Here is a 10,116-nt window from a genome sequence, read left to right as displayed (position 1 = left end):
TATTTATCGCTTCTGGACACTCATGCAGAATTTTCTGCTATATGAATTTATGAACAGTCTTTCTTTCCCCACTGCCATTAAAAAATGTATTTTTAAAATAGATTTGCTATGTAAGACTCCTAATGGCTGTGGCCATCACCACTTAGGCAGTTGCTGCTGCTGGCCACTCATTCTCACAGCAGTTGCACAGCTGCATAGGTGACGTACACATTCATGTGGCTATGTGGTGAAATAGTTTAAGGGACTGATCTGACTGAAAATCAGATTAGAAAAAGAAGCAATAAATATTGTCTTCAGCAGGGTCATGCTCTAATCCCACTTAACATGTCCATGTATGAATACCTGTGCCCAAACAAAATAAGAGGCATGAATGTGTATCATAGAATCTTTGGGTTGGAAGGGACCTTTAAAGGTCATCTAGTCCAACCACCCTGTATTGAGCAAGGACATCATCAACTAGATCAGGTTGCTCAGAGCCTCATCCAACCTGACCTGGAATGCTTCTAAGGATGGGGCATCTACCACCTCTCTGGGCAACCTGGGCCAGGGTTTCACCACCCTCATGGTGAAAAATTTTGTCCATAGGTCTAGTCGAAATCTGCCCTCTTTTAGTTTAAAACCATTGCTCCTTGTCCTATTGCTACAGGGCCTGCTAAAAAGTCTGTCTCAATCTTTCTTATAGGCCCGCTTGAAGTACTGGAAGGCTGCAAGAAGGTCTCCCTGGAGCCTTCTCTTCTCCAGGCTGAACAACCCCAACTCTGTCAGCCTGTCCTCACAGCAGAGGTGTTCCATCCCTCTGATAATTTTGGTGGCCCTCCTCTGGACCCGCTCCAACAGGTCCATGTCTTTCCTGTGCTGAGGGCTCCAGAGCTGGACGCAAGACTCCAGGGTCTCACCAGAGTGGATGTCCTGGTTTCAGCTGGGATAGAGTTAATTTTCTTCATAGAAGCTAGTGTGAGGCTATGTTTTGGATTTGGGATGAGAAAATGTTGATAACATGCTGATGTTTTGGGTTGTTGCTAAGCAGTCAAGGACTGTCTGTCTTTTCGTGCTGGCCTGCTAGCAAGAAGGCTGGGGGTGCACAGGAAGCTGAGAGGGGACACAGCCAGGACAGCTGACCCAGGCTGGCCAAAGGGATATTCCATACCATATGACATCATGCTCAGTATATAAAGCTGGGACGAAGGAGAAGGAGGGGGAGAGAGGATGTTCGGAGTGATGGACGTCTGTCTTCCCAAGAAACCATTACACATGATAGAGCCCTGCTTCCCTGGAGATGGCTGAACATCTGCCTGCCCATGGGGAGTGGTGAATGAATTCCTTGTTTTGCTTTGCTTGTGTGCGCGGCTTTTGCTTTACCTGTTAAACTGTCTTTATCTCAAACCATGAATTTTCTCACTTTTACTCTTCCAATTCTCTCCCCCATCCTGCCATGGGAGAGTGAGCAAGCGGCTGCGTGGTGCTTAGTTGCTGGCTGGGGTTAAACCACGACAGCGGAGTAGAGTGGCAGAATCCCCTCCCTCGACCTCCTGGCCATGCTGCTTTGGATGCAGCCCAGGATATCGTTGGCCTTCTGGGCTGCGAGTGCACGTTGCCAGCTCATGTCCAGCTTTTCATCCACCAGCACCCCCAAGTCCTTCTCGGCAGGGCTGCTGTCAATCCCTTCATCCCCCAGCCTGTATTGATACTGGAGGTTGCACCAACCCGGGTGCAGGACCCTACACTTGGCCTTGTTGAACCTCATGAGGTTCGCACAGGCCCATTCCTCGAGCTTGTTCCTTTGGATGGCATCCAATCCCTCAGGCATGTCATCTGCACCACTCAGCTTGGTGTCATCTGCAAACTTGCTGAGGGTGCACTCGATCCCACTGTCTATGTCATTGATGAAGATATTAAAGAGTACTGGTCCCAATACAGACCCCTGAAGGACACCACTCGTCACTGATCTCCATCTGGACATTGACCATTACCCTCTGGATGGGACCATCCAACCAATTCCTCATCCACCCAACAGTCTACCAATGAATTCCAGATTTCTTCAATTGAGAGAGAAGGATATTGTGGGGGACCATGTCAAAGGCCTTATAGAAGTCCAGACAGATGACATCAGTAGCTCTTCCCTTGTCCTCTGATGTAGCCACTCCATCATAGAAGGCCACTAGGTTGGTCAGGCATGACTTGCCCATGATGAAGCCATGCTGGCTGTCTCGAATCACCTCCCCGTCCTCCATGTGCCTTAGCATACCTTCTAAGAGGATCTGTTCCACCATGTTTGCAGGCACAGAGTTGAGGCTGAGAGGTTGGTAGTCCCCAGGGTCCTCCTTTCTACCCTTTTTAAAAATGGGTGCAATGTTTCACTTTTTCCAGTCACCAGGGACTTCACCTGACTGCCAGGACTTTTCAAATATCATGGAGAGTGGCTTGGCAATGACATCAGCCAATTCCCTCAGGACTCTGGGATGCATCTCATCAGGTCCCATAGACTTGTGCATATTCAGGTTCCTCAGGTGGTCACGAACCTGAGCTTCTCTTACAGTGGGAGGGACTTTGCTCCTCCAGTCCCCATCTTGCAGCCCATCCCCTCAAGAGGTGTGGGAAGAGACACAGCCAGTGAAGACTGAGGCAAAGGATTCATTGAGTACCTCAGCCTTCTCCTCATCCGTTGTTACCAGTCTGCCAGTCTTGCTCATCAAGGGGGGTACGCTTTCTTCGACCTTCCTTTTCTGGCTGACACTCCTGTAGAAGCCCACATTATTCTTTGCATCCCTTGCCAAGTTCAGCTCCAGCTGCACCTTGGCTCTCCTGACCTCATCCCTGCATAACCGGTCGGCATACCTGCACTCATCCCAGGGTACCTGTCCCTGCTTCCCCTGCCTGTGCTTTTCCTTCTTGCCCTTTAGCTTGCCCAGCAGGTCTCCACCCAGCCATGCTGGTCTCTTGCCTTCCTTTCCTGATTTCTTACACCTGGGGGTTGAGATCTGTTGCGCTTTATGGAGAGCATCCTTAAAGGTCTGCCAGACTCTGTTCTGCTCCCTTGTCCCTGAGGGCAGTTTCCCAGGGGGTCCTATTGACTAAGTCCTTGAAGAGCTGCAAGTTTGCTTTCCTAAAATTCAGGGTCCTGACTTTATTCTTTGCCTGCCCCATATCCCTCAGGACTGTCAACTCCACCAGGGCATGATCCCTGCAGCCCAGGCTGCCTCCAGTCTTGATGTCACCAATTAGCTCACATGTGTTGGTGACCAATAGGTCCAGTACGGCATCCCCTCTGGTAGGGCTGTCTATTACCTGGCACAGGAAGTTGTCCTCCATGCACTCCAGGAGTCTCCTGGATTGCCTACAGCTCACCGTGCTACTTTTCCAGCAGATGTTGGGGTGCTTGAAGTCCCCCACAGCAGGAGAAGAGCCTGCGAGCATGATGCCTCCTGGAACTGGAGTGAGAAGACTTCGTCAATAGACTCCCCTTGGTCTGTAGTAGACACCAACCACAAGGTTCCCTTTGTTGCCTCGATCCCTGATTCAATAAGAAACCCATAAGGCTTTCCGCCTGCTTGTGGCTATTCCTCAGAGACAGCTCTTCACACTCTATCCATTTCTTGATGTAGAGGGCAATGCCTCCACCCTTTCTTCCTTGCCTGTCCCTTCTGAACAGGCTGTAGTTGTTGATAGCTGCACTCCAGTCATGGGATTCATCCCACCAAGTTTCAGTAATGGCAAACAGGTCATAGCTTTCTAGCATAACGGTGGCTTCCAGCTCCTCCTGTTTGTTGCCCGTGCTGCGTGCATTGGTGTAGAGGCACTTCAGCTGGGCTGTCGGCCGTGTCACCCTCTTAGAGGAACCTCCTTTAGTTCCTCTGAGATCTTTCTCTGGTGCAGTAGGCTGAGGGGCCTCACTAGCATCCCGTCCCTCTATGGGTGGGTGAGCCTGATATTATTCCCCTCCCCCTTTAAGTCTTGTTTATAAGCCCTGTTAATGAGCCCCGCTAGCTTGTGAGGAAAGACCCTCTTCCCCCTTTGAAAAAGGTTAATCCCTTTAACCTTTGGGTTAGGTGTAGCTTGGATCAGCTCAGAAGGGAGAGGTACTCACTGCACAAACTGGAAAAACTACTCAAGAAGTTATTCAGAACCTGTGCTCGGGCAGAATGGATTCCCCCTACTGACACCTACTTGTACATCTTTGCAAATGTTCACACTGGAAATAAGTGCAAATTTGACATTATTAAAAGCACAGAAATTGCCTTTTCCAAATTCATATTGGCTGGCCTGTCTCTCTGATGTTTCTGTGTATCTGCTCACTTGTATAGCTCAGTTTGTCAAAATGAAGTTTAAAAAGTCCATTTTTAAGTACTGGCCTTTATTCTACATCATTCAGTCCAGAGAAGCCTAGCTAGAATTACAAGAGCTGCTGGAACAGTCGTTATAACTTTTTTAAAGGGTAGTCAGACATTGTAGGTTTCCATCCCTAATTGTAGGGTAGAGTTGTAGGTAAATTGTAATGACCTAGTAATGAGGTCATTTTTGAAGGTTGCATTTGAGGGAATGTGACTTTCTTAATCTTTCACAACAATGATAATTTTAATGCCTAGTGGTGTATAAGTGTCAGTATTAGTTGTTTCATTGCTGAATATTTCAGTTCTTGGAAAGGAGAAGTAGGTGGAAGTGGAGTGTGTGTATCATTTTTGGGAAGGACATTTAGAGAGAACAGTTTTAAAAAGACAGTAAAGAGAAATCAGAGAAAGGAAGATGAAGAAGGGAAAACTGTGACCAGCATGCACATGGACTTGAAGGCAGAGTCTGCAGTGCTACATAAAACAGCTTGTGGTGAGCCTGAGCACCGGAACTTCTGATTTGAGTGGTTCCTGGTACAGTTTTGGCCTGTGGCAGTTAATAGTTTTCCAGACAGTGTCTGGGCTGGGAATGGCATGCACCAGGGACTGTTCCCAATGTGCATGGACCTCACAGCTGGCTTTTTCCCACTAAAACATTTTCGCAGCCCTTCAGTTTCATGTTTTAAAAGCATCACTATGATGACTTGCAACACACCACTGGCATTGATTAAAATTCTGTCTCAAACCACACATAACCATTGTGTCCACAAAGCCATACGGCTCCACATGTATCCAGGAAAGTTAGCATGGGCATGCCACAGAATGACCTGTAGCCAAGTTTTGTTTAGCAGTAAATAGACAGAGCAAAGCAGTGACATTCCCCGTTTGGATGTAGCTGACAAATGGATGGGGTTGCTGTGAAACTGCAACCTCACATGAGTGGGAGTGCCTGCCTTATCGAGCAGCGCTAACGACAGGGTCTTCATCTGTATGGGCCTTCCAATAAATCCGTTTCTACAGAGTCTACCACTAAGGACTGTTGAATGTGACATATAGAGAAAAAATTACTAATAGGAATAACTAAAAGTTATGTTACTGCGTAAGAGGCATATTTTGTCTTTGTTATTTGTGCAAAATTCTTGTGAGGTCATGAAAGTAGAGCAATGAATGTCAACGGATGAAGGAAACTACTGCATGAACAAGTGTCATGTTATGCATTGATAACTCAGCTTCAGCCTCAGGACACATAAGACTCTGTGTGCATGTGTTGATACATGTGTATGGACAGGTAGTACCTACCCACCTGGTTTATTTTTATCCATTGCTGGGATATAGCTATTGCTTAAAAGAGCTTCTTAATAGCATACTAGGACACTGTTGTCTGAAAAAAATTAAGAAGGTGATAAGCAAAATTTATTTGAAGGAAGCAAAACTTCAGAATTGCTTATAAAGTAAAAACCTATTCAATAAGAAAAAGTTTTATGAAGATCTAGTTTGGTAAAGAATAAGCACCTTAATGGGAAGTTGCTATTCATGTAGTGTATAGACTGTTAATTGAACAGAGAAGATGACGAGGAAAAGATATAATATGCTATTTCTAAGTCCAGAAGTTACCAGTCAGAGTGTTAGAGGAAAAGGAAGAACTTCGATAACAGAATTCAAGTAGAGGTAGGGTTTGCAACTGTGTGAACCAGTTATTCCTCCCTTTTCTTCTTCACAGCTTTTGGCACAGGAGACAATGAAGAAAAGTAGTATTTCTAGCTGAAAGTAACCTGGGCCCCTTATGGACTTGACTTATACTCTTCTTTAGCCAGAGATCATGTTCCTGATTCTCACACAGCTTGTAGACAAGCAACAGTTATAATGATTATTCCTCAGTACTTATGGAGATGTTTCCTTACATCAGATGAATTCTTCATTTATGGTTTATCCCATATTCTGTCATAGAGCTACCGTTTGGATAACATTAATATAATGTTTTTCTTTATTCTTCAAAAGTTAAATTCTAATGCAGTGCTGTTTCCTGAAAGTCATGTAAAGTTTACAAAATAGGCAGTATTTTGTGATCCAAGGCATTTTCAAGGAACTATGTTTTCAGTAAGTAGAATTATCTGTATTATTCAATGATAAACTACATATATGTTTAGAAAACAAAAGCTGAGATCATAACATTAATGTAAAATGTATAATGTGTTATAACAAATTAGCATAATCTTAAACCTCCCCAAATCAGAGATATAAGACAAAGTAGTCAGAATAAGGTGCCCTGTGGTGGGCACGTGAAGTGACCTGCTTGGAATCAAAGAAAACTGTAATTTTCCAAGTTTGAATTAGAAGCCTAAACTTGTTGCCTGCTGACCTTGTGCTAACATTTCTGAATGCATCTTCCTCATGCTTTCCAATTATACCACAAAGCTAAGATATATTTTTCTGAAAGAGCCTTTATCAAATGTCTAGGAAAAAAAGTGTGCTTTATAAGAAATGTTTATTGCTATTGAACAAGTGATATATTTGTGTAAAATATACTGGATGCATAATAACAGGGAAAATGGATACTGGCAGATGTAAAAGACCCACCCCTTTATGCAAAGAATTTTGCTGTTATACAAATTACAGGATAAATGGATGCTGTCAGAGGTGGAAGAGTCAGGCCTTTAAGGCAAGAATTTTGTTGTTACATAAGAGCTTGTTCCTAATATGTCAGTCGGTACAATATGTCCACTTGTGGTGTTTCAGACATCCCATTTTGTACTGTTCATGCTGTCTGCTGTTTAGAGTGCTATTCCATTCTTTCATCTAGCTACATGAACTCTGTTCTCTTAAGTCTTTCTTGATCATGAGAGACTGTTCTCTGCTGCAGGGACAACGTACAATGGATAATACGCAAATGTGAGAGCAATGCCTAGCTTTTTTGAAAAATATGAGGCACTATCAACCAACTGAAATAATGGCATTAAGAATAATATAAATGAGTGTCCTAATTTTTATACTTGAACATACAGTGAACTGTGTGTCCTTATGCACCCTTGATGTGCCAGTCATGGTTTTGTAGACTTCTAGCATATGCCTCTAAGTCACCTCTTTTCTGTTCTGAAGAATTGCAGACAGCTAGATAGTCCTGAAGCTTGTTAATCCTTTCAGTCTTCCTTCTTGTCTGTCTTTGAACCTTTTCAAGTTCTCCTATGTTCTTTTTGACACAGTCGACCCAAAGTGCACCCAGTGCACTCCAGTGTAAGCAGATTATGGATTTATCCAGTGGCGTAATCATGTTTTGTGTTTTGCTCTTGGCTCCTTTCTGCTTAATTCTTAAAATCTGATTTAGTTTTTTGCTTGCTATTGAAAAAAAAAAAGAATTCAAGTGTTAGAAGTTACTAGGAAAGTCACTTAATACACTGCTAAGGTTGCTTTTCTTACTGAAGACACTGAAGTTCTGGGCCATTTTTTACCATAGGGTTATAAAATAATTTCAAGTACAAAGAAATAGCTCTTACTAGACATTTTCTTTGATCACTATAATTACAAGTATGAACACCATAATCATTAGGATTATAGAACACATATGTACAACAGAGATAGAGAGAATGTGATTGTCATTATGTAGCCTATAATTGCCATTATACTGCCTTAAAATTTGTATGCTAAAAAAAAAGTAATATTTGTAATTTGCATTCCTTTTTGTATAGATCTATTGCTCTGGATTGACTCTCCTACTAATACTTTTTGTGTATGTGTCATATAACATGCAGTAATGATTTCAAACCAGAGCAAGGCAAAATGTAAAACAGGAAAAAATGTTATAATGACAGTGTTCTTCCTCTCCAGCTTCTTTTCTGTAGTATGAGGTGTTGAAAAATGGAAAAGATTTTAACACTGCTTTCAGCATAATGTCAGAAATCACACATCTGTCAAATTAAATTCTAATTTTGTTAAAAAATTTATTATCAGTCTGGCAGACTTGAGTCCAGAATTGCTTTTTGATAAATTCTGAGGATAAAAGAGCAAACATTATACCGAATCATGTCATTTCATAATAAATGCTTGCTTTTTAAAATTTTTACCTTTTTTCCAAAAGTCAGCAGCCTCATATATAGTTACTAGGCTATTTCAGCACCAAATTTTGGATGTGCAGAACGTTAAGCAAAGGAGATTTTGTAGGACCTCTGCCTTTGTAGTTTGACACTCAGTATTCAATTAAAAGCTAAACTTTCAGGCCTCAGAAACCACACTAAAATTTTTTTGGTGATAACATAATGAAAGTATTTTTGCATTGTTCATACTCTGTTCACAGCTGATAATTTTTATGTACTCAGTTGAAAAGCACAATGATGTTGATATATGAGAAAATGATGCAAAAATCATTCCTTTGTATTTTTTGCTTGTTGTCAATTGATAGGCTAAACTTGATTAAGTTGGTTTTTTTTAATTAGGCTTTGCTGTTTTGAATTAGACATATTAAAACTTACAGTATTAATGATTTGATTCTCAAGAACAGAACGTGTGAAAAAGGATCCAAAGTTTGCAAAATAGCGTCCATAGTTCCTCCAAATAACTGCTACTCATTTTTATGTAATGAAAAACAGAGGCAGCTGGATTCCCAGTCTGCTAATACTATTTTATGCTATTTGCAAATACTAGACCTGTTCTGATTTTTTTTTTTAAATGTTAGAAAAATCCCTGTGTACAAGCAACTGCACTGTGAGCTACAGAACTTCCCTAGGTAATGAAGTAGGTGCTGTAAAACTGGTTCATGCAATACGAGATTTAAAATGAATGTGGAATCCTTCATCCCTGTGTTCTGGTTCTTCCATTTTAGCAAACAGTTACGTAAAATTGACCATATCTGTGTCAACTGCTTTTGTCATATCTCTAGGGAAAGGGAAGAAGTTATTTCAGCAAGGCTGGAGGAGGCATGCTGAGCTGAGTTCTGCTTCACCTTCATTTTTACTATTATTAGCACCAACAGCTGGGTCTCCACCTGCTAGAATTTACTCTGCAGAAGAGTTTTGAGTAAGCTGTTTTCGCAACCTTTCTGAACTCACATATAAAGATATTTGCTTTGGGGATTGATTCTGGTGGGTGCTATTCTGCTGTGGATGTACAGACCTTGCCAAAAGGCAGCTAGCGTTAAGGTTGTTCACAAGTAGCCCTACAGATCATGGATGGAGAGGGAGTCACGTTTGTATTGTCCAATTTATATCCTGTTTATTATGTTGGAACTTGTTCCATAGCCTTCCAGATGCAAATGAAAGCAAATTTAGCTGCTTATCCATCCTTCCTTGGATGAAAACAAGGATTTGTTTCTTAGTTGCTTCATAGTGACGTTTTTACTAGCGACTTTTGAGTATTTTCAAAGGAGTATGTTGTTATTTTGCCTGTCTACTTGGTACCTAAAACCTACTGTGAGCTCATGATTGCAGCATTTCAGCATCTTTGGATTACTGGCCTATTCATTTTTATTCCACAGGTAACTCCCCACTATACAAGATAAGGTGGGCTGGGATACCTGGATGATGAGAAATTAATATGGAGACTGCAGTGCTGGCTAACACAGTGTAGTATCAACTAAAATAGTTCTGTATTGACTCTCAGTTCAGCAGGACCTATCTGTACAACCCTTGATAGAGGAATAGACCTGGAAGACTCTAGTATAGCTGTGATTACATGGCCTATACTTAAACTGATAGATTGTATGAGATCAAAGTTGACTTTGCTCAGAGTCACGCTGAGAGCCTCAGTACCTCCAGCATAGCTAATACCCAAAGCAAGTAACACTTGCATGGATATTTGAGAG

This window comes from Phaethon aethereus (genome assembly GCF_964289735.1).
Source record: "Phaethon aethereus genome assembly, chromosome: 3".
NCBI lineage: Eukaryota > Metazoa > Chordata > Aves > Phaethontiformes > Phaethontidae > Phaethon > Phaethon aethereus.
The sequence above is the reverse complement of the archived record's forward strand: the minus strand, read 5'-3'. Positions refer to the sequence as shown.